A 24,409-nucleotide genomic window follows, 5' to 3' on the forward strand; every position below is an offset into this window, starting at 1 on the left:
TCTTAATGTGCTCAGCAAAGGGTCAGTGGACTTTTGGGTTCAGAAGAAGTGTTTGTTACTTAACAGGAAAGAAGCAAAAGTATTAAATGCTTAATTCACTTTTTTTTCAGCACATGTACAGAAAGGGAAATGGTAAGCAGAACATGAGTAGTCAGAGTCAGATTATGATTTTGGAAGAAAAAGCTAAGGATCAGAATGTTCTGAGGATCTGCCCTGGGGAGTTTTCTACATCTCAGACCTGAGGGGAAACTTGGTTTCTAGGTAGGCAGAGTGTGGAAATGTGTGCTGTGTGCCGACGTGGCTGCTCGGCGTCCTCACGTTAATGAGCATCTTGGGAGGAGATGATGGTGGAAGGTGCCGAGGTTTTGAGTCTGATACATGAATAGATTCAGTGGCATCAAGGAAGTGGTGTCATCAAAGAAGTAGATAGATGTGCTTGGGTCTGACCTAAACTTCGCTAATATTAGCAATATAGGCATTCTGCTGGCCCATGAAGCCATCTTGTCAATCATTTAAGCAGCTGTGTATTGCTGTAGATTCGTGGGTATTTTCCCATGGAAAGGCAGAGAGCTTCTTGTATCCTGAATGGCAACTTAGCTCTGTGCCCACCTCTCAGGACACTTTTCAATGCCAACCATTCCTGTCATTCGGTGTTGCTGTGAGGGGGAGGATCGTTTGACAGATGCTGTTATCTTTCATGCATTAGTTGTTTTTATCCTCACATTCTTTTCTTTGAAGATCCTTTTCAAGAAGTGAGCAGCGGGGTTCTCCGATAGGTCTTTGAACTGTTTTATTTTTTTTCCCACAATTTTACCGGCGGCTCCCCACCCCCAGGTTTTTCCTCACCTCACCTCATTAGAACCACGCCGTCCGGCCCGTATTTCTTATAAGGTTATCAGTATTCACAATAAACCAATTAGTAAGAACAAGGTGCAGTTGTGGAGTGGAAACGTCTGGTTTCTTTGGAAAGCCGGTTATGCCAAATAATGTTTTGCCCAGGGCACACAGGGGAAAGGATGTTTTGCTATAGCAGACTCACGAAAGGATGTGTGATGTTTAGAAAGATTGTGAATATGACCCCGCAGACAGTGGGGGACTCAAGCATTGGTTTGGTTTGCTTTGCTTCGCCTCACTAGCATTGATGACACGCGTGTATTGGTTTGCCTTGCCTTGCATTGCTGAACTCCACTTGTGGTGGCTTTGCAGAGAAAAATGCTCACCAAAGAACTTCTCGTAAGGTTCCTGTGGCTTCTTGCTGCTTCCACGTATTTGGCAAGACTTAATGGTTTCTTCTGGGTTGAACCACCCTTGCTGATTTTTGTGTGGGGAGTGCCAAGTAGACTGAGCTGCAGTTGCTGGTTCGTGTTTGGAGTTTGCTAGTGGGCTGGGCTGAGAACCACACAGATTGGAATCTCCCCCAAAGAACTATTACTAAACAGATCAGCTTCCTAATAATCCTTCTTTTTCACTACCTCTGATGGGTGGTGAGCTTGAGGGGAGGTTGAACCCTTATTTAAGTTGGTTGAGAAAAATATGTTCCTGTAGATTGTCTTTTGAGCTCATGTCTTGTGTTACTGGGGCACAGCGTATGACCATCCCCCTGTGACCAGTGCTCATGCCGGCACACCATGCACTGCCTCTTCCTGGAGTCTTAATTTTGCCCTGAAGTTGCATCTGACAGTCATTAGGGTCAGAGGTGGCAGAATCTGTGTTTTGGCCAAATGCTGTGGACACACTATGGCTTTCTCAGTGTCCTGTGGGGCAGCCTAACCAGACGCCAAGCATCTCTGTGCATTCTCCTTTGCCCAATCTAAGTACCTTCCTCTTTCTTCGAAGAGTGTCAGCGCTTGGACATGGCTAGGCCCTCGAGGCTGTGCTTACTCCTTCCAGAGTTCATTGTGGGAGCTGCTAGTTCCTAAGGAGTGTACTGGCTGGCTTTATCAACTTAACACAAACTGAAGTTATCACAGAGAAAGGAACCCCCCTTGAGAAAATACCTCCAGGAGACCCAGCTGTAAGGCATTTTCTCAATGAGTGATCAAGGGGAGGGGGCACCCAGCCCATTATGGGTGGTGCCATCCCTGGACTGGGAGGCTTGGGTTCTATAAGAAAGCAAGCTGAGCAAGTCAGGGGAAGCAATGCAGTATGTAGCATCCCTCCATGGCCTCTGCCTTAGCTCCTGCCTCCTGCCCTGTTTGAGTTCCAGTCCTGACTTCCTTTGGTGATGAACAGCCATGTGGAAGTGTAAGCTGAATAAACCCTCCCCAACCTGCTTCCTGGGCATGATGTTTTGCTCAGGAATAAAAACCATGACTAAGACAAGGAGTTTTTGTCTAAAGAGAGAAAGGAGTTCAGTCCTTTCCGGTGATGACTACCGATCTCTGGGGAATCGAGGAAGTCATTATTGAGTATTGGGGTGGAAGCTCCTGGGACTCATCGCTGTCCGGTCACACTGATGCTTATGAGATTCTGCCCCCACACTTGGAGCATACTTTGTACTCTCCAAAATTAAGCAGCCTATTCCAGCCCTAGGCACCTTTCCCCTCATTATTCTCTCCTCAGAGCCCACCCTAGCAAGTCTTTAGCCATCACACCCGCACCTCACCACCGCCACCTCCTTTAGCCGACAGCTTTTAAACAGTTTCCCAGACAAGTCTGCTCTCGAGCTTGTGCAAGCTCCTCTGTGTGGTTGAGGAGTTTGACCCATCACTGTAGGTGGGGCGGTACTTAGGCCTGGACTGACTTACTCCCCTTACCCCGGATATGGATGTTCATTTGATGCTGTTTGGGAACCCGTGAGCACCCACAGGGGCATCATCTCCTTGGCCCATTTGAGTGAGGTCATCGAACAGCTTCTGGGAGCAGTGTGGGAAGGGTAGGTTATTGTGGGGGTGTCTGCCGGAAGCCTCTCTGCCTTGGTTTTGATCCCACTGTTTTGATCACACAACTACACTGAGAAGTGCAAGACTGACAAGGAAGGGTTGGGAAGAACAACAGGGATAATGGGGTTTTTTTTGGGGGGGGGTTCCGAGATGCCTGGATGAGGGAGGTGGTCAATTAGTAGCTTTGCCTGGTGCTTCCAAATCCAGAATGTGATGGGCCTAAGGACATGAACGTGGTACAGCTTCAGTGATAGCCAGGCCTCTCCTTAGTACACACTCAGACCTTTGCACAGCCAGCCTCGGGTGGGGCCCCCCCAGCACGTGCTCAGTGTGACTTAGTGCTAAGGTTCCCCTCTCCTGGGAACATGGTGGCTCTGCACAGGACAAGGGCTGCTTCATGGTGTCTCAGGTCCTAGATTAGAGCTGTGTGTTAGCCCTGGAACTGCACAGGTGTCCCCGTTCTACTTAAGGAGAACCAAGTGGCACTTTGGTTTGTGGAGCAGCTGTGTGCCGAGAAGGATTTGGGAGTCATCTACGCTAGGGGGTTTTGTTAGCGTCTTGAAGACTGTTGTCACATTAGGTTGGCTGAGGAGAACTCCCAGGTCCCTTGAGGACTAGGTTGGTGGTCCCAGTGGTCACTTAGCACCACTGTGGTGGCTCCAGACTTCTTCAGTTCCTGCTCTCGGTTTGTTTGTTTTAGGGTAAGGGTTGGACCTCCTGCTTCATTTTCCCAAGCGCTAAGGTTATAGCTTTATACCACCATGCCCAGATTCCCTTTATGCCCTCCCTGTGTGTAGTCACCTTTGACTCAGGAGGTAACACCTTGACTAACTTGTGAAAGGCAGAGAAACAGCTGGCTTGAGTCCCTTTTAGGAAGGAGACTCAAGGGTGCTCAGTATTAAGGGAAAGAGGCCAGCAGTAGGTAAGGTTCCTTCTTTCCTTGGACCGAAAGAAAGACTATGTGGAAAGTGTTACTGCATTGATTTTTGCCATTTGCCTAGTTCCATGGAGGGCAGATGAGGAGTGTGTCTCCATGTAGTCTGTAGGTGCCATGTTTCTCTGCACGTGGGCGGACATAGAACTTCCCCCATGCAGACTGGATGGTGATTGCAGCCGCTTAGCCACTCAGTGCACCCGCTGCCGAAGTGTGGTCAAAGTATGCTTGCTTTTTGCCTCCTCCCTTTGTGTGTGTGTGTGTGTGTGTGTGTGTGTGTGTGTGTGTATCCATCTGTCTGTCTGTCTGTGTGTATATGCATGCATCCATCCATGTCTTAGTCAGGGTTCTCTAGAGTAACAGAACTTATGGGTAGTCTCTATATAGTAAGAGAATTGGTTGATGACTTACGTCTGTAGTCCAACTCCCCAACAATGGTCAGCAGCAGCTGTGAATGGAAGTCCAAGGATCTAGCAGTGGCTTGGTCTCACGAGGCAGGCAGGCGGGCAAAAAAGAGAGAGACGCTTCCTTCTTCCAATGTCCTTATGTAAGTCTCCAGCAGAAGGTGTGTCCCAGATTAAAGGTGTGTCCCACCGTGCCTGGGTCTGGGACTTGTTTTGTCCCAGATGACCTTGAACTCAGAGCTCCTGGGATTCATAGCCACTTTGCCTCAAGATCTCCATAGCAAGATCCAGGTCAGAAACTTGTATCTCCCAGCCTCAAGATCAGGATCAAAGGTGAACCTTCCAATTCTGGATTATAGTTCATTCCAGATATAGTCAAGTTGACAACCAGGAATAGCCACTCCAATCTGTCTGTCTGTCTATGCACACATAGACATTTTTCCATCTTCTGACCTAAGTGGTAGTAGCATACTGAGCTGGCTAGCAGAAGAGTTTCCAAAACTGAACTCTTTAAGTCTCAAGAGTTTGCTATGCCATCTCTAATCATCAAGCCAACTAGAAAGACAGTGTCCTTTCTGTTTCTCCCCCAGCCTGCAGTGGAGTGCTGCGGTATCCTGCCCCAGACCTCTGGAGATAGCTGGAGCCTATTAGCTGTGTGACTGAAGTGCAATAAGAGTAAATATTTGTGCAAAGTCAAGCCAGCCCTGGCTGCCTGGATAGCGGTTTGTCGGCAGCTGTGAATCCTTTGAAGTCCTGAAGTCTGCTGAACTGTGCCATCCCTCTCAGCCTTTGCAGCTCCGTTGGCATATTTAAAGCTGATGACGTTGCTTTCCTGTTTTTGGAGGACTTGTCAGTGGCTATACGTTTACCCTGGCTACTGTCCAAGGAGCGGTAGGAATTCTGACCTAGCCAGGAAGTGTTAAAGGATAGGCCATCTGAAACAGTTGGGTGTCTGTTACAGTGTCACCTGTGGAAAGGCACTATTTCCATATTTTTGTATCTTGTTTGGATTGTGTAATGTCACGGGAGTCTTATCAAAGACACCTAGCAGCATCCCCAACGTACACTATAGCTCTTGGTGAGGGGAGTAACTCCGATTACATCAATATTAAAAAATAAGCTATCAAACATTCATGAGGGTTGGTGGATTTTCTTTCAAGAATGTCTTTGAAGCTGACTTAAAATTGTCATAGCTGTTATGATGGCTGCATATGTGTTTGAAGATGATAAAACACCAACCTTCAGTCTGTTTAAGTCAGACGCAGTCCTCATAACCTGTGCACAGGCTCATGGTGACCCTGGGATGAGGAAAGTTTTTCTGTTGATAAACACATATTTTTTGAGTATTTATGTGAGAATTACATATTGTGTTTCTCTCTGGAATTGATGCATGTCTGCACGTATCCTGAAACTGTAGGGACCCCTGTGACCCTGCTCCTCGACATCATTCTTGGAAATTTTAATATAGGCTATGGAGGCAGCAGCTATATTCCACCACAGTGTCTGCCTTCTGCACAGTCCTTTGCGGGTTGCTTGCCCCAGCTCACTCATCCCAGGATTTCTCTCGAATAGCTCTTGTCAACCATTAATAGTCACTAGAAGACAGCAAGCAAAGCCCCTCACCTTTTCACGGCAGCTGGAAATCACAAGTAATTAGGGCTACAAGGAGCTTTTGGGAATGTGAGCTCTGGCAGCAGTTTGATTTTGTGTCAGGTAGAAGTCTGCTCCTGTGCACTCAAAGGGAAAACATCTTTCAAAGTTTCCATTTTCACGGCCGTTCCTGTTTTATGTGGTAGACTGCAGAATAACTCCAGGCTTAGGGAATATTTGTAAGGCTGCTGAACTTGCTAAAGCTTCGCCTGACAGACTCTCACAGTCTCTTTCCTTATGTTCTCTACATTTTTCCTGTCAGTCGATGCCCACTGATACCTACCACACGTCTCCCAGACTTGAGGTGTAGCCGTGATGAAAAAGACAAGTTGTCACTCTAAAGGGATGCAGTGTCCAAATTGCTACTTCTTGTGTAGGGACTCCTTGGCCATGCAAGTTTACTCTAGGAAAGGATGAATAATGGATTGTTCTTCAGTATGATTCTTACATGCAGAAGAGAAAAAAGTTTTAAGTTCTCCTTGTGAAATTGTTATTGCTGGTGAAGGCAAAGAAGTGGTGGAATTGGTGGTGTAGCTCAGAGCAGAGAGAGAAAGTTTGCATTCATGTGGAAAGAGACCGACTTTAGTTCTACTGGCAGGAGAGAAAAGACAAAAGTTATTTAGAAAGTTTTTGGGTTTTGGGTTTTTTTGCTAAAAACAAAAGTAGATATTTTCATATTTCTAAAAAAACAAATACCCAGGGGCAGGTGGTGTGGGCCCATGACCTGAGAGGACCGAGGGGGTGGGGTGGGAACTGAAGAGGGGCCAGATCTACACCAGAGAGAGTAGTTACAAAGCCAGTGAGCAACTCTCACCTAAACAGCAAGCACGTGCTCACACGTGGAAAAAAAAAAATCACAGGACAGAAGAGTCCTCACACAGATGACCTCCCTGCCAGAGTGTTCTCTGAAATGTGAAGTGGTAACAGGGACTGCTGGGGTGAGATAGGGTACTCTGTGACGTTGCTGTTGTTAGGCACGTTAGAGCACGCTGCAGCACAGAACAGTGAGTGCCCAGGGGGCAAGAGGAAAATCTAGGATTTAAATTTGAAAGTAGTTGGGGAATTATTTGGAGCTTAAGGGTAAGGTTTCAGTAAAGAAGCACAGTGTTTTTGTTTTTTTAAGTCTTTCATGGGAGAGCAGTCCATTTATCGTGTACCTGGATTTCATTACAGCCATCAAAAATGTTTAGCTAATTGTGCTCCCTCCTCAGTAGCAGTCCAGTAACAAAGATGAAAAACCAAGGATGAGTGTTACCTAGGGAACAAGTGTTACTTGGTTTTTGTGGTTTTAGGTCTTCTAACTGTTCACATACAGTTTCCATTTCTCAGTAGCCTTGTTCATGGAGAGGTTGCCATTCTTTGCGCTGTGGGTCCATGTCCTGCTTACACCAGTGATGGGTGCTTCTCGTGGCTGAGTTCTCAGGACTGAAGGGGTTTTATTAACTACTTTGGTTTAATGTCATCCCTCCCTACCCCCACAGTAAAATGTTGCAAAATACAAAGCAAGGGAGGAATCTGAACACAAGCAAACAACTTTGTTACCCTCTTTAAACTTTGTCTCTTTGCTCTAGCTTTAGCAACATCATTGATCTAGAAGCTAGTTGCCCTGACTTCTGTTTTGTGTTTGAGACTGGGTCTTACTGTGTAGCTCTGGGTGACCTGGAACTCAGAGATCCTGCACCTCTGTCTCTCCAATGACTGTCCCGTCCAGTCCCGTCCCGTCCCGTCCCGTCCCGTCTCTCCCCCTCCCCCTCCCCCTCCCCCTCCCCTTTCCCTTCCCCTTCCCCTTCCCCTTCCCTTCCTGCTTTTCCTTCAGGATCTTACCATGTATCCCAGGCTAGCCTAGATCATATGATCTTCCTGCCTCATCTCTTCAGGCTGGGATGAGAGGCCTGTGCCACTGGATCAAGTCATGCGGGCTTATGTCCTTGCTTTTCCTTTAAGCCCTGTTCTGTGTTGCCTCAGGTCACGACAGGCACTTTCCCTCTGGAGTTGGCTCAGTGCCTCAGCACCTCAAGGAAACAGTATAATTGGCAAACACCATTCTGTCACTTCAGATGCATGGTCTACTCTCACTCAGCCTAATGTCTCACGAATTCTGTGTTTCCATTGGCTGCGCCAAAAGGATTGCTCTCCCCTGTCAGTCAGAGACAACTAAGAGAATGAAAGACTTGGCATAGCCGGCTTCTTAAAGACAATGCAGAAGTCAGGGCAGCGCTCTTGCTGTTTTGTTGACTCCTGCAAATAAGCTGATTTCAAGAATGCTGGGGTTCTGTGTGTTCTGGTGGTGGTCTGAAGCTATCTAGCCTGGAACCATGACAGTGACAGTCCCCTCTTCCCCAAGCTCTGTTGAGTCATGGTGCCCTGCATCAGCTACATTGTGGCATCAGAGATTAAACCTATACATGTCACTGTGGCTAGAGAGCTGCCAGAGTGCAGAGATGGCCCTTGGGATTTAGCTGTTACTTGAATGAAGCAGTTTGAAGATATTAAAGCTGGAACAGTCCCACTGAGCTGAGTAAAGATTGTGTGTGTCCTTTGGGGCTCTGTAGGCTTTCTAGTTGCAGGTAGAGTCTCCCCCAGGCTACAGTCACAGGAACTAGGATGTGTAGCTAGCCAAAGGACAAGGAGACATGAGTTCAAAGTTTTGGGTATTGTCTCTTACTTTGGGTTCAGAATTTAGTCTCTCTCTCTCTCTCTCTCTCTCTCTCTCTCTCTCTCTCTCTCCCTCTCTCCCTCTCTCCCTCTCTCCCTCTCTCCCTCTCTCCCTCCCTCTCTCTCTCCCTCTCTCCCTCTCTCCCTCCCTCTCTCTCTCTCTCTCTCTCTCTGCATGCGCATAAAAGGAAGATCTGAAAAAATGTGTGTTTCTTGTAGTCTTTCACCTCACTACACATTATATACTTGTTGGTGTATATGAAGAATTTTATCTTGTTTGTATTACTCTGAGTCCTTTGACACTGTCATTAAATGTCAAAGTACAACTTAGCAGAGTTAGAGAAAGCCCTGGTGCCTGTTACCCATTTATTTTATACTTTTGCTATGACAACCAATAGCCTAGAGGGTAAGGGTGTCACTCTGCTGTCACCTGTCTAGTAGAGGAACGTCCCATGGCCCTGTAAACTCAGCTCCAGAATATAACCTCCTGCATCAACTTGCCTCTCACTCTACCCATTGATTCCATAGCACATGAGGGATGAGGACGTCCCCTGGACATGTGTTTTGTGAGCTCTCTTTGTGGCTGTGTGTGGGGGCAATCAGGCTGATACCCGGATGATATTCACCATGAACACCACACAGGTTAATGGTGGTGCATCATTAGGGTGTGTAGAGGGAGGCTGGGCCATGCCAGCTTGCTACTGCAAGTGCAACATTGTGTCAAAGGAAGCAAGTGCAACATTGTACTAAAGGAACTGTTTGCAGTTGTAGAATGGGAAGAGATGGTTTGAAGGAACAGGAGCATTAGTCTTTGTATAGATAAGGCAAGAAGAAAGAGCTTAGCCAGGGTGTTCTGGGTAGTGGGCCAGCTCAGCATCCAGCATCCAGTGAATGCTTGGTGACTTGGGACTTAGCATAGTTCAATGCTTAGTGTTGCTTTCTGTGTCTATGATGTTTGTGGTAGACATGGTGCATCTCTAATAATGGCAGGGATCCATGTGGCCCCCAAGGGATGACAGGACAGAGTAGCTAGAGGTATAGGGTCTGCTTTGGAAGAGGCCAAGGGAGTTTGTCCTTTGATGAGGTAAAATCCCAGCCAAGTCCATTCAAGATCCATGCAGGTTTCTGATAGGGGCATTTTGAAACCAAGGGGCAGGTGTTTGCACCTGAGAGTAATAAGGTCTGTGATTTGATAGCAGCATTTGGTTTGCTGCAGACCACTGAACCTCTAAAGTGGTAGCGAAGAAGGCAGGAAGGAGAGGAGGATGGCTGTGTTAGCCATAGAGATGGGGAAGAGCAAACATGCAGACCCCAGGGGTAAAAGCACTGAGGACGTGGCCACCAAAGCAGGCTCATGTGCAGTGTTGGGGTAGACGTGTCTGCCATGGCAGGCTTGTTGGTAATGTTGGGGGTGGGAAGAGCTAGGTGATGTCTCAGGGCTTCTCTTTCCTAGATGCAACCTTGGGAGAGCCCAGGGTCTCGACACCCTCATGGAGCACATGACTCTGTGATCTGCCAGTAAAGGCCAGGCTTAAAGATTCAGCTAAGTGCAGGTGCCCTTGCTCTCTGCCCTCTCTCATCCACTGTCAGTTCTCTCCAATACTTCTTTCCCAAGATGCTGCCTCCAAACTTTGTTCTCTAAGGTTTCATCTGGGTCTTGGATGGGCAGCTGTAGGAAGACCTTGGTTAATTTTGGCTTTTCTGGATGCGTGCCAACATAAGCAAACTGTCTCTATTGGGGTTCCTTTAAGGATAGAGCATGTTCCTGGTTAGAAAGCCACCTCCTAGAAGAACCCAAGGAACTGAACGCGCTCTTCCATCTCCACCAGAAAGAATTAACTGTAAATGTTTGTATGATGTAGATATGCCAAGTGTATAGAAAAACTGAATGCAGTGCATGAGTAGTCTTACAAAACTGTCTTTACAGTTTTAGCCTATAATTTGGGGGTGTCTTACTTGATTGAGCACATGATGCTCTCAGACTTCTTTTTATAATCAGGAAATGTTTTATGTTTATTAAATACATCACAGTCCCTCCTTTTCCTTTTAATTAAAAACAATGTATATTAAACATATCTCACAATTGTATAACTAGCAAAGGAAACGGTGCATTATATAGAGTGACAGATGCTGTCAAATTGTCCTTTATAAGAATGTCATTTTCCCTATTTTTTCCTTTGGGGCAAGGTCTGTTTATGCATCTAAGACTGCCCTTGAACTAACAATCCCACTAATTCGGTCACCCGGATGGCAGATTTACAGGCGTGAGCCACCATATCTGGCCTCAAATACCCCTTTAAAGGTCTGCATTATGCTAAGTTCTATCTTCCCAGAGCAAAAAGGCCTTGCAGATCTTTGAGGATCCTTGTGCTCAGTCCCTGTAGCGGTAGCATCTTGTCTGTGGCCTCTGCATCTTGAAATGAGCTCGGTTCCCTGGGATCCTCAACACTTGCTGAAACAGCTCACAGGGTTGCTCCTGTGTGTGTTTTCTGTACAAGAGGATTGTCAGAATGTACTTCTGCTCCTTACAGAGAATTGTGAGGGGGTTTGTGGAGGGAATATCAGCCTGTTGGCTTTTGTTTATATATGTTGTATGTGGTGTTCATCAGAGGCAAATCATGTGCTTGATGTATATTATTAACTATGTCCTTAAAATCCCCTGTGGGCAGTGATTCCTTTAATAGTTGAATTACTTGAGGACAAAACCTGCTGGTCAGAGCCAGGAAAGCTTGGAACTGGTTTTCAGGTGTGCTCCTGCACGGATGTCCCTCTCCTACTCTATTAGGAATGGATGTCCCTTTCCTACTCTATTAGGAATGAATGTCCCTTCTGAGACACTATGCTGATGGTGTTCAGATCCTAGGTGTGGTTATAAACAGTCTTTGAAATGACTCCGTTATATTGCCTATTTCCTGCTGCTCAGAATTGTGAAAGCATGCATGTGTTAACAAGGGCAAAAGATGTCTTTGGGTGGTTCATAACTGATTTCCGAATCAAAGAAAACATGCTCAAAACTTAGCTTTGTGGCTGTTGCCTGGAGGGGAAGTGGCTGGGCAGTTTTGTGGTTTACCTGGGATTGGAAGTCCTTTGTCTTGTTGTTGGAGCATTTCCGTGGCCAGCCAGAAGAGGTCGCTGTACGTCTGTAGTTGAAAGCTGTTGCTGGATGAGAAGAGATGCGAGTCTGCACACTTTCGAGGCGAAGCTGGTCTGTTTTGTGAAGATAGATTTTATTTTAAGATATTGCGATGGAGGTTTCCGTAAGTGTTCAAACAGCATTGTGAGGCGTCTCTGGAGAACCCAGGTTCCCACTGCCTGCATGTTCTGACTAGAAGAGACTGTTTATAAAGCCCCATTGATACCTATCCTACTTTGTTCCTCTCCTCCAGACTTGGTTTGGCTTTTACAAAGGAAATCTTGCCTGTGTGAACCTATCGGGTGATTTTGATTTTTGATGTGATTTTAATGTGTAGTCTCCAGAAGCAATGTGGCTTTGTTAAGCTTTAGGTTTTTTTGTTTTTGTTTTGTTTTGTTTTCTGAAAATTTAGACATTTCTTTACTTGCTCAGAATCCTGGAAAAATGGCCAACGTACCCCCTCCTGTCTTTGCAGATGGGGGTCTATTTTTCCTACCCTGGCCTGAAATGTGCTATGTTGGGGCCCAGGCTGGCCTTGAACTTGTGATCTTCCCCTTTAGCCTCTCAAGTGTTGCTATTGGAAGTTTGTGCCACTGCTGTGCGAACATGGCTACACTTTAGAGCACACATACTAGCTAGAGGGTCCACTCTCTCCCTATCCACTCCCCACCGTGTCTTAAGAAGCATCCCCTGTCCTCATCACCAAATGTTACACCCTGTAGACCTGCCTTGCTAGTTAGTGTTCTCTTGCCTTAAAGCTGCAGTGAATTTGTGTATAAGTTTATACACATGCGCTCTTGCTGATTTTGCCCTGGATATTTTTCCTACATAGGGATTCTGAAAGTGAGTAGACAGCTCTGTAGTGACGTGCCAGCAGATTTGTTCTATACCAATCAAATAACAGGGTACTGCTGAATCTTTAGAGATGATCTCTTCATTATTTTTTCCCCTGAGTTCGTTTCTCATTCTTGTCCTGGTCCTCCCCCATTTCCGCTGTTTTGAGTTACCACTAGAGGGCAGCACAACAACACATCTTTCTGCAAGAGTCTCCCTGTCTCTCAGTTGGCAGGTGTGGGGGACACTTTTGAGAACAAAGCACATTATTACTGAACACCTAAAACCCAGTGGCAAAGCAGCACAGTGAACTCAAACACATGATATGGAGAATTCCCAGCATTCCTTGTGACAGGGCTCTGGGGTAAGGCTTCATACACTTGCAATCAAGAATGACACTTGTGGGCGGGGAGAGCTGTAACGTTAGTGGGTACTGTCACTGTGGAACTTCAAAATGCATGCCAGGCCTTTGCTAGTGATGGTTTCTTTCTTCCTTTCCCTCCCTCCTTCCCTCCCTCCCTCCCTCCCCCTTCCTTCCTTCCTTCCTTCCTTCCTTCCTTCCTTCCTTTCTTTCCTTCTTTCCTTCTTTCTTTTTTATTTCATTTTAAAATCCACCCTTTGACTTGTTTCGAGATGTCAGGATAGGAAGAGTCAGCCAGGAAAGAGCCTGTGCGTAGCTGGATCCGTCTTTGCGTCGGAAGAGAAACGAGAAATGAATGGAAATAAAAGCATGTCGATTAATTTATCCATCTCGTGAGAAGCCGTGTTCACAGAGCCCTGTCCAGCAGGATTGTTTCATTTACTGTTCTCTGGAGATAAAGCAGTCACAGAAACGCGGCCACTCACCACTTAATATGTTGCAGCTCTCTGCAAAGTAAACGGGCACACATGCTTTCAAGCTGATTTCGTGTCAGTGCTGTGGACTGCGCTTTGCCCACGCCCTTGGTTCTCAGCGTCACTGTTTCTTCCCTGCTTCCATTACTCTTGCATTTACGGTTTCGAGTGCTTATTAGCTCAGTGAACAATTGTCTCCATGTTGGTTTCTACATTGGATGACAACAGAATTATCTTATCCTTCATGATTTTCACGTATGACTGTATATTCCCTCCTCCCCCGACCGCCGTGAGTTCTCGTCTCACACCTGTGTCCTGGGTTCTCCGCCACAGCGCTGGGATCGCACCTGGTCCTGCCTTCTACTTGTAGCTCCTCCAGCACGCAGGCAAATTAACACAGACAAAGCCCATTATGAGGCAAACCATTTATTCTACTAATTGGTTGGCAATATTCATTTTAATGGGACCTGGCATGTTATCTTCGGCTGTGCTGACTAACTGTTTGAGAGGCGATGTGGGCCTGCTTGACCTTCCGTTTCCAGGCTCCTTCATGTCCAGTGGCTGCCTTGGTTAACTTATATCTATGGACTCTCACCATCGACCCTCACAGACTGATCATGGTATTTGGAAGACTCCAGCACTGACTGAGAACCAGAGCACTGTTGTGGTGGGGCGCTGGGTGGTGAAGTGTGTGTGTGAGAGGCTTGCACAGGGGCAGAAAGGGGAAGATGAAGGGTGTAGAGGTGGGTGTGGGAGAGGGGTAAGATAATCCTTTTGTTCACTACCGACTTAGTCTTTACTAGAGCTCATTCTAACAAATTAAAAGGGCTCTTGATTCTGGCGAAGGCAGGTTGTGTCTTCTCTCAGCCCGTGAGGCTCTGAAACGAACTCAGGTGTCTGTGCGGATGCAGACAAGTCTCCAGGTGACGAGTTGTTTCTGTCTACGGCCATGCGGAGTGTTAAGTAAGTAGAGTGCCCTGGACCACACCCATTCTCTGCCTTGGAGGAAAGAGACTAAGTTTAGTGTTTGTTTTGTTTTGTTCTTTGTTTTTTTCTGTTTTGCATTTGTTTGGCTTCTGCTTCTCCGTGCATCTACAGTTTTCTGCACTCACTCGGGCATTTTAAGCACAATGACCTGCAAATATCTTCTTGCTATACCACTGTTCTCTGGTGTGTCTTGGACGTGTTTCTGTAGCAGCGAATGGAGACCAACTCTGCCCAACAGTCTTAGTAATTAGCGGATAAGTACAGACTTCGTTACTAACAGTTCTTAGTAATTAGTGGGCCATTTCTTACAACCCCCACTCTCCTGTTTTAGTTGCTGCTCTGAGGTTGTTCCTAGGGCTCCCTATGCCTCGTCTTCTCCATGTAGTCCCATGATTTAGAGCACACTGTTGTTCCTTAACAGTTCCTTGTTGATAAACAGAGGTCCTGGGCTTTGGCTACTGACTGAGACTGGAGACAGGGAGGGACTGCCTGCCACTCAAGAGTTTTAAACCCTGGGCTCTAAGTTAGATACCTCATCTCCTGTGTTATTTAGGGTGTGTGTGTGTGTGTGTGTGTGTGTGTGTGTGTGTGTGTGTATGTGTGTGTGCGCGCGCGCGCACAGGCGCACTGTATATCTGTGTATATGTGTATGTCTGTGTGTGTATATGTGTATGTCTGTGTGTATATGTGTGTGTATATGTGTATGTCTGTGTGTGTATATCTGTGTATATGTGTATGTCTGTGTATATCTGTGTATATGTATATGTCTGTGTGTGTATATGTGTGTGTATATGTGTATGTCTGTGTGTGTATATCTGTGTATATGTGTATGTGTGTGTCTGTATGTGCATATGTGCGTGTATATGTGTATGTCTGTGTATATGTGTGTATATGTGTATGTCTCTGTGTATATGTGTATGTATGTGTATCTGTGTGTATATGTGTGTGTGTATGTATATGTGTGTGCTGTATATGTGTATGTGTGTGCTGTATATGTATGTATGTATGTATGTGTATATGTGTGGTATGTTTGTATCTGTGTATATATGTATGGGTATGCGTGTGTATGTGTGTGTATATATGGGTCTCTGTGTGTCTATGTGTATGCTATATATGTGTGTGTATGTATGTGTGTGTATGTGTGTGTCTGTGTGTATATGTGTGTGCTGTCTGTGTATATGTGTATGTATGTGTGTATATGTGTGTATATGTATGTATGTGTGTGTTTCTGTGTATCTGTGTATATATGCGTGTCTGTGTGTTGTTTGTGCTGTTTTGCGCTGGTGACATGCTATGACTTGGTACATTCACTGTGTAGTTCCTTCCCCTTTTTGTCCTGGGAGCGGCTCTTGGCTTTTGGAGCTCTGTTTCTGACTCTTACTCAATGTAAACAAAACCAGTGTATTGTAAAAATCCCGGTGAGTGGGCTGAGGGTGGGACCCCGTTGGTGCTTATGTATCAGACAGCTGGCCCCAGACCCTGTCTCCAGCACTACATAACTGAACACATAACTGACTATTAACTGAACACGGTAGCATCTACCTGTAGCCTCAGCATGGGCTGATACAGAAAGGAGGATTGGACACCCAGGTCTTCTCCATTCATAGGGATTTTTAGGCCAGCCTGACCTACATGAGCTACTGTCTCAAAAAGGAAGGAGGAGCAAAATCATAATGAAAATTATAACTTATTTACATTTAAATTAGTGGGCATGTCGGTAACGCTTTAATTAAATTACAGTTGCTAGTTCCATTTTGTAGAACTACAAGCAAGGGGCAGTTTCTACAGTTGGTGTAACTACCTTTTTACTTATTGTTAAGATATATGTTTTATGTGTATGAGTGTTTACCTGCAGGTATGTATATGTATGTACTACCTGTGTGCATGCCTGATGTCCTTGGAGGCCAGAAGAGGGACTCAGGTCCCCTAGAACTGGAGTTAGGATGGTTGTGAGCTAAACCAAAGATCAGCAAGCGTTCTTAACTGCTAAGCCATCTTTTGATGGGTATTTTCAAAAACCCACTTTTAAAATTATTAATATTTTTTTAATAGGTCATTTTTGATTTGTCTCCAAAAGTGGCAACAGTTCTGGGTCTTGTCTACTTGTGAATGACCCAGAAGCTGAAGCTGGGAACTTTGCTTCCCCCCACTACACATCCCCCACTCCTCCCCCACACCCCCCCACATTCCCCCATCCACCCCGGCGCCTTCCCCAAGCTCCTCCCTGCTCCTCCCCCACGGTTCCCCCCACGCTCCCCCATTCCCTCCCACGCTCCCCCATGCTCTCCACACGCTCCTCCCACGCTTTCCCCCCACGCTCTCCTATTCCCCCACACTCCCCCATGCTCCCCCATTCTTTCCCCAAGCTCCCTCCTGCTCCTCCCCCACGCTTCCCCCCTACGCTCCCCCATTCCCCCCCCAACGCCTCCCCCACGCCTCCTCCCCCACGCCCTCTCCATGTCCCCCCCCCCATTTCAGTGTTAAGCTATTCAGGAATCTTTCCCCCACCTCTGTTTGTTCTGTGGTGTGCTCTTTGTTGGAGGGGGACGTGCTGCCCATTTAGCCTAGGGATTGAGATTCAGGGGTGAGCCTTTAGAGGATGTGTTGCCAGGAGACAGACCAGCGAGCATCAGCAGAGGAGAGCTTAGCTGATGAGTTTCTTTTCTTGACTGACAGCGCACGTGAATTTTTAGGTCTCCCGTGCTGGTGCTTAAATGTAATTGCCTGATTGTTTCATACCAAATCCCAGCTCCCGCTATGCGAATACAGAGCAACAGCACTCATTGTCTGTGTTCTAGCAGTGTGCGTGCTGTTCCGGGTCTTAGGCAGGCAGTGGAAGAGAGAGTGGGGCCGGGCCCTTCACTGTCCACGGATACGAGGCAGTCAGCCATTGTTCTTCTCAGGGGCAAGGTGGGCTTGAGCTTGGTGTTGCTGGGTGCCCACACCTAATTGTCTTGCCTCCTACCCTGATCTCTCACCTAACTGTTCTTGTCCTGCGTGGTGGTGTCTTTGTGCCCAGTGTAGAGAGGGAATGCTGGGTCACCGTCAAAGGGCGGCAGAGTGTGGCAGATTTAGAAAGGTGATCACAGAGTTGGTCCTAGCGGTGGTAAGTTGTGCATCCAGGACTGGAAGTCTAAACTCTCTACTCCCGCAAGTACACCGTGTGCCTGCTTTGCCCGGGACAGCCTTAAAAGAGACAAGTTCAGACTGGGGTGCCCAAAGTGGACGGACGTAGCTGTCGGCTGAGCCTTTGAGGTTGGGAACCTGCGTGTGAATGCTTGCCAGGCCAATCAGGGTGTTTTCAGAGCACCCTGAGTGTGGCTTATATTTCCCCACCCTGGGACACGGTACAGTGGTAGAGGTAGAAAGAACCTGTTTTTTTAGGGTGAGCAGGGCCATTTCATACGGAGGAAGCTCAGGTCTACAGTGTATGGTTTTAATTTCTAAACTCTTGGGGTTACAGTAAGGGGCAGGCCAGTGAATTCTGTTTTGTTTTTTTTTTTTTAACGTTTTATTTACTTATTTTGGTTGTGTTTTTACTGTTGGTGCTGCTTGTTGAGACGGGGTTTCGAATAGACCAGAGTGGCCTTGAACTTCCTAAGTAGCTGAGGATGATCTCCAACATCCTCTCCTGAGCGCTCAAGTGCTGGGTTCTCAGGTATGCCCTGCCACATCCGGTTTATGTGATATTCATGATGGGCCCTAGGGCCTTTGCATGCTGGCTGAGCACTCTGCCATCGACACCAGTCCCCAGCTCCTCCTGAGTGTTACTGTATTACACGTTGGGTATAACTAAACATGTGCGGCTGCTGAGACACTTTTTATGTTGAAACCTACTCTGCCCATATGGTTTAGTGAGTGAATATATACATACATACATACATACATACATACATACATACATACATGCATGCTGCTGACCTCAAGACAATAGCAGATCACCCCCAAAATAATGGTAAACTCTCTTATTACAAGCCTAGGGTCTTGGTTGTGCATGTGGTGTGTGTGTACGCGCGCGCGAGTGTGTGTGTGTGTACCTGTGTGTGTGCCTGTGTGTGTGTGTGCGCGTGTGCCTGTGTGTGTGCCTATGCCTGTGTATGTGTGCCTGTGTGTGTGCCTGTGTGTGTGCCTGTGTGTGTGTGTGTGTGCGCGCGCGCGCGAGTATGCCTCTGTGTGTGTGTGTGTGTGTGTGTGTGTGTGTGTGTGTGTGTGTGTGTGTTTTCCTGGGGATTGAACTCAAGATCATGTGCTTAATAGGTAAGTGTTCTAACAACAAGCCACCCTACACCCCCTCGTCTCTCTGATTTCAAACAAGTCATAAAAAGAGAATTTAGACAACTAGTTTGAGTGTTTGATCTCTAGCAGTTCAACTGGCGAGTACTCTCTCTTTAGTGCACCCCTGCAGTGGAGTCAGACAGTTTCAGCTGGCCCGTGTGTGTATGGTGCATACGCCACCTCCGAGGTACACAGATCTTTCTGGGACTGTGTGGACTCTGAGCAGCAGAGTCATTTGCAGTTCTGTGCCTACCGACCTTCGCCTGTGTGCGCCTTCTGTGCACAGCTGTGTAAGATGGCGGGGACTCCCCCAGGGTGATTTTGGATCGAGATTTCTGCATATGTGCACGAAAGCCTTCCTTTCTTCTTTCTGGCCGGGGCTGTAAAGAGATCGTATTAGTGTAGCCTTTGCCTCCTCAGGTGAGGATGAGTGACTTGTGGTTGAAATTTACTTTAGCAGGTTGTATCAAACTGTTAAAAGATATTGAAAATGTTTAACACGAGAGTCAGAGGCAATAAATCACAAATGGCTGTTGAAACAGATGTCCAAGGCACATGGTGGACAGAGCTGGTATCTGGGCAGAGGCTTTGCATTCCTCCCCAGTCAGGCCCTTCATCCTCACCTCATAACTCTGCAGTCATAGAAGGCTGGGAGAGCGGGTGGTGAAGGAGGGATTTAGCACCCCGGCCCCCTTTGGGGGAGGGTTTAAAAAGCCTGTTCTTTCAGTAATTTTGTGGGCCATTTGGTTTTTCATGGGGATTAAAAAATCATATTTGAAGGATGTAGGCACCTAATATTCAAGTCCCATAACATTAGCAGATGCCTGTGACTTGTGTCTACAAAATGGTTTTTTATTCTATTCCTCCTCTCTTTCGTGGGGTTGGGGAGAGGGCCTCTGTTTTCTAATTTTTAAAAATCTTACCTGTTGAAATTGTGTGGACTTAGAATGAAGGTGCAGCCCCACCTCTGTCACTGGGGTCAGCCATCAGCACTGTCTATCAAAGACATTTGCGTTTGACCCTGATCTGTCTGTGGATATTCTTCTACAGATTCCCCACCCCCCAACCCCATGTTTGTGTGTGTGTGTGTGTGTGTGTGTGTGTATTTGTGTGTGTTTGTATGCATGTGTGTATATGTGTGTATGTGTGTGTATGTGTGTGTTTGTGTGTATGTGTGTGTATGCATGTGTATGTGTGTGTATGCATGTGTGTGTTTGTATGCATGTGTGTGTTTGTGTGCGTGTGTGTGTTTGTATGCATGTGTGTGCATGTGAGTGTGCATATGTGTGTGTATGTGTGTTTTTGTATGCATATTTGTGTGTTTGTGTGCATGTGTGTGTATATATGTGTGTGTTTGTATGCATGCGTGTGTGTGTGTTTGTATGCATGCATGTGTATATGTGTGTGTTTGTATGCGTGCGTGTGTGTGTGTGTGTGTGTGTGTGTGTGTGTGTGTGTATGTGTGTGTGTGTCCTTTATATACATGTGGAGACCAGGTGGTGTCAAATACTTTTCATTATTCCTTGCCTTATGCTTTTGAAGCAGGTTGGCTATTAAGACCACTGATCACCCTGACTCAGTGCTGTGGTTACCAGTGTGCACTGCTGAACCCCATTTTATGTGGGTTTCAGGGATTTGAACTTGGCTTCTGTTGCTTGTGTACCAAACATTTCACCACTGAGACATCTCCCTCGTTCCCCGCCTTGTTTTTTGACTGCCATCTAGCTTTGAGGGAGAGCTTATGAACTCTTGATCTATTTTATACCAGCTCTTCAGTGACTGCCACACGAATGAACACATTGAAGTTTTTCCTATTGATGCATAAACAAACCCTCTAGTAAGTGTCTGGTGCCTGGGGCTTGTGTACCCTGTGTTTAAGGTGCAGGTGAGTGTGCACTTCAATGCCCTTCAGCTTCTCCATAGGTCACCATTCAGTCAGAGTCCTGTGTGACTTCATGCTGTTTCCCAGGGTAGCTGAGGAAGTTCAGAGACTGTAGAGTATGACTGTAGCACAGTAAGTGTACTCAGAAGGCTGACTGCTCTACCTGGCTGGGCTGGCCAGCATGGGTACCAGTGCTTCTCAGGATATATTAAGACAAGAGTAGGAACCTCATACCTGTATCTACTCAGGTCCCTCACATACTCCTAGGGTTAGTGACTTCACCTCAGGCAGAGCTTGTGTACAGTCTGTTAGTTTGCAGAGCTATCAGAGCAAACCTTCAGGAACTGGGTAGCTTCAGCAATAGAAGCCTACGTCCTGTAGTGTGTAGCGTTTGCTACCCTGCGGACCACGCTACCAGTTCTTCCCAGGTTCCCTTGGATCCGCAGATGAAATGCGAGCGTGCGCACACACATGCACACACACATACACACACACACTTATTTTCAACTTCCCTTATTAGCTAATTGAGAGACACTTCTATTCTCTATTGTGCCCTTCCCAATAATATTCTTAGCTCAGCACTTAATCTTCCCTCAGCTTCAGTTGCTCAGTTACCTTTAGTCCCAGCTCAACACCCTAAATCTGCCCTCAGCTTAGTTACCTGGAGAAGTGGCCAGTGGCCACTCTGCCTGAGATCTCACATGGCTGGTGACCTTTTCTCCCTCCAAAGCATGGCAAAAGTCTCCCTTCCTCCCCTGCATCTCTTAGCCTGTCTCCAGGGACCTGGAAGTCCTGCCTCTTTCTTTCAGCCCGGCAATTGGCTCCTGGCATCTTTATTGATTGATCACAAACCAATTGGGGAATAGGACCTTAGCTCCACAACCACCCTCTACAACATTCTTTTGGTTTTGATGGCTGGCAGTCCAAGATCAAGGTAATACAAACCCAGTGTCGTCTTTAGGGTTTGTATTGCTGTAAGGGAACAGCATGGCCAAAAACAAAGTTCAGGAAAAAAAGTTTATTCACCTTATACTTCCACATCGCTGTCCATCACCAAAGGAAGTCAGGACAGAAACCCAAGCAGGGCAGGAAACTGGAGGCAGGAGCTGATGCAGAAGCCATGGAGGGTGATGCTTACTGGCTTCCTTCCCCTGGCTTGCTCAGCCTGCTTTCTTTTACAACCTAAGACCACCAGCCCAGGAGTGGCATCACCCACAAAGGACTGGGCCCTCCCCCATTGACCATTAATTGAGAAAACACCTTACAAATGGATGTCATGGAGGCATGACTCCTTCCTCTCTGATGATTCTAGCTTGTGACACAAAACTAGCCAGCACACCCAGCATGTACAAAAGGCCCCAGGAAGGATACCACACCTCCTTATGTTCACAGGTAGCCCAGGTATTCATGGCTTGCAAATGTTTCTGTCTTCATCATAACTGCAGTGCATTAATTTTCATACCTTCGCTTTCTGCCACATTCTTCCTCATATAAAGTCAGACATGCTACATTAGGTGTGCTCTAATGCCTCACTGCAACTTAGTTACATTTGAAGATCCCATTGCCACATAAGCTCAACATTTGGATACACTGTGACTGAAGACTTCACTCTTTTTTGTGGCTATAATTAAACACAATACAGGCATTTCATGTTAGTGTAACTTAGACCAATGCTTGCTTCAGAAGGTGGAGCATCCAGGGCATGGTTGACTGGGCCTTGGAATGGCCTTGCTATGGCTCACAGTGCCCTGAACTTCTCTTGGCTCTTTGGGTGTTTACAGTTTCACATTTTGGGCACTGGTTTGGGAGATTTGTCCTGAAATTACTGTGCACACAGTGTAGTAAGCTTGAAGGTCATGTTCTGCTCAAGTCACATGTCAAACATCGGGCGTTTCATCTGTGAATGTCCATGCTATTCACAGCAGATGGACACATGTCTGTGCGTGTCTTTACATGCCATGTCTCTGGCCAAAGTGTGGAGTTGTGGGTCTTAATGACAGAGTTCGTTTTCTTTGTCCTTTCACTCTCCACAAAGAAAGAGAAACTAAAAGGATCGAAGTTTATAAAGTCCCATGCAGGGTTTTCCACATAGAGAAGATGGAGGGGGCACAGATAGAGACGGCATGTGGTTTCAGAAGGTCAGCCATTGCTCCTGCCGGGCCACATAGTGGGCACACATCTGTGTGACTGTTGGGTAGAGGCACAGTTTGCCCTCGGTGCCTGTTCCTCTCTGCTGTTGAGCTTTGCCAGCTTGCTTCACCAAATGCATCTCCAGAGCTCCAAGTCTGTCTCCCGTCAGGACTCTTGGAAGAGCGGCCCTGGTGGTTTGAATGAGGATGGCCCCATAGGCTCCTGTGTTTGAATACTTGGTCTCCAGCTAATGGAAATGTTTGAGGAAGGATTCGGAGGTGTGGCATTGTTGGAGGAGGTGTGTGAATGGGTGTGGGCTTGGAGGTTTATAAAGCCCACACTATTCCTAGGTAGCTCTCTCTCTCTGCCATCTTGTGGATTTTTGAGATGACGGCTCACAGCGACTGCTCCAGGGCCATGCCTGCCTACAGCCCTGCTCCCTTACCATGATAGTCGTGGGCTCACACTTTGAAACTATAAGCCCTTAATAAAGCCTTTCTTCTATAAGTTGCCTTGGTCATGGAGCCTTACAGCAGCCACAGAGACTAAGACAAAACAGAGGGAAGCTCAGGAGCTTGTCTTGGCAACTAAGGAAAGAACCTCTAAAAGTGGAAAGTGCCACTTGCCTATGACCCGCCTTTCGAAGCTTCTGTTCTGAAGTTATGAACCATGGGTAGGTGATGGTCTTAGGTTTACGAGGCCTTCTTAGTTTAGGTTCTTACGCCAGACAGTAAGAACCACTAGGGACCAGAGCCAACATTCTCGCTGACTCTTTAATAATAGGCAGTGGTGCTCACAGAATCTCAGTGGCTGAGCATAGCCAGGCTGAGTACCTTATGGAAGGTCACCTTTTCATAGCTCTCTAGGTTGTTAGGCTTAGAGCTGTCACCACCTGTGTTAGCATCTGGTCACACCTCCTCTTGAGCTCCTCATAGCTGCTGTCCCCAGTAGTATACCTGGGTTAAGTTTTGGATGAAGCTTTAGGACACTCTTAGAAGAATTGGGCTGTGTTGCATGGGTAGCACGCGGTTCAGAATCTTGTCCACTGTCATGTGGTCTCTGACAAAGCCAGTGGAGCACTGGCTGCTAGACATAAGGGACATTCTCTTTGGGTACCCGTTTCCTAGAAGGACTGTGGGTGGGGTGGCTGCCATCTTGCTTGCACTAAGGTCTGAGGTAGGTAATGTGAAGATCTGCCTCCTCCAGGCTGCTCCTAGCTCGAGTGTCTGACGTGTTAGGGAAGGTAGACTCTGGCCTCTGTGCCTATCACCTGGCCTTGCTGGCTCTGGTGGCACAGTAGGAACCTGGGATGGTCACAAGGTTGACCCTGCTGTTTGAACACTTCAACTGTGACAGTTGGTAACAAGGTTGGCTTTGAGCAGAAGCAAATGTTCCTGACAAGGCTCTGCCCTTGGCTGGGCAGTTCCTCTTAGGGTCCCTGTCCAGTTTGCTTTTGGAGTTCTCTGCTCCCAGTGAAAGATAAATTCAGAACATCACATCTAACGAAGTAAACCTGTAACTCTTCGTCTGTCACTACCCAGCCTGATGAGTTTTTTCCCCCTTTACATTTCCTGCTCACAGCAAGGGGTATCCCCAGGGGATGGAACACTAAGGGGAACTTTTCACCAAAGGAGAACATGCCACTCAGAAAAGGACAGAGGAAAGCCATGCACAAGCCATGGCAGCATGCCTGCTAATAGCCGATAATAGCTATAAATGTCTCTGGGCCAGGAGGTTTGGTAAGGAACCATTGCCAAGGTGGATGAGTGTTGGTGAGTTCAGTCACGCACCTGGGAAAGGCAGAGTGGT

The 24,409-nt window shown here is 46.9% G+C and overlaps 1 protein-coding gene, 1 long non-coding RNA gene and 1 pseudogene across 31 annotated transcripts in view; 1 reads left to right on the forward strand and 2 right to left on the reverse strand.

Moving 5' to 3' along the window:
- The window catches only part of LOC147999628 (uncharacterized), a 13,759-nt gene extending 8,904 nt beyond the window's left edge, over positions 1-4,855 (reverse strand). The window contains exon 1 of the long non-coding RNA XR_015644265.1: positions 4,228-4,855. This is a non-coding gene — a long non-coding RNA (uncharacterized LOC147999628). The remainder of the gene's footprint in view (positions 1-4,227) is intronic.
- Positions 1-24,409, forward strand: part of Pard3 (par-3 family cell polarity regulator) — a 549,750-nt gene that overhangs the window by 121,187 nt on the left and 404,154 nt on the right. The gene's annotated exons all lie outside the window — the stretch shown is intronic.
- Positions 4,914-24,409, reverse strand: part of LOC147999629 (large ribosomal subunit protein eL28 pseudogene) — a 55,918-nt pseudogene continuing 36,422 nt past the window's right edge.

The sequence above is a fragment of the Rattus norvegicus genome, chromosome 19 (genome assembly GCF_021556685.1).
Source record: "Rattus norvegicus strain SHRSP/BbbUtx chromosome 19, alternate assembly SHRSP_T2T, whole genome shotgun sequence".
Lineage (NCBI taxonomy): Eukaryota > Metazoa > Chordata > Mammalia > Rodentia > Muridae > Rattus > Rattus norvegicus.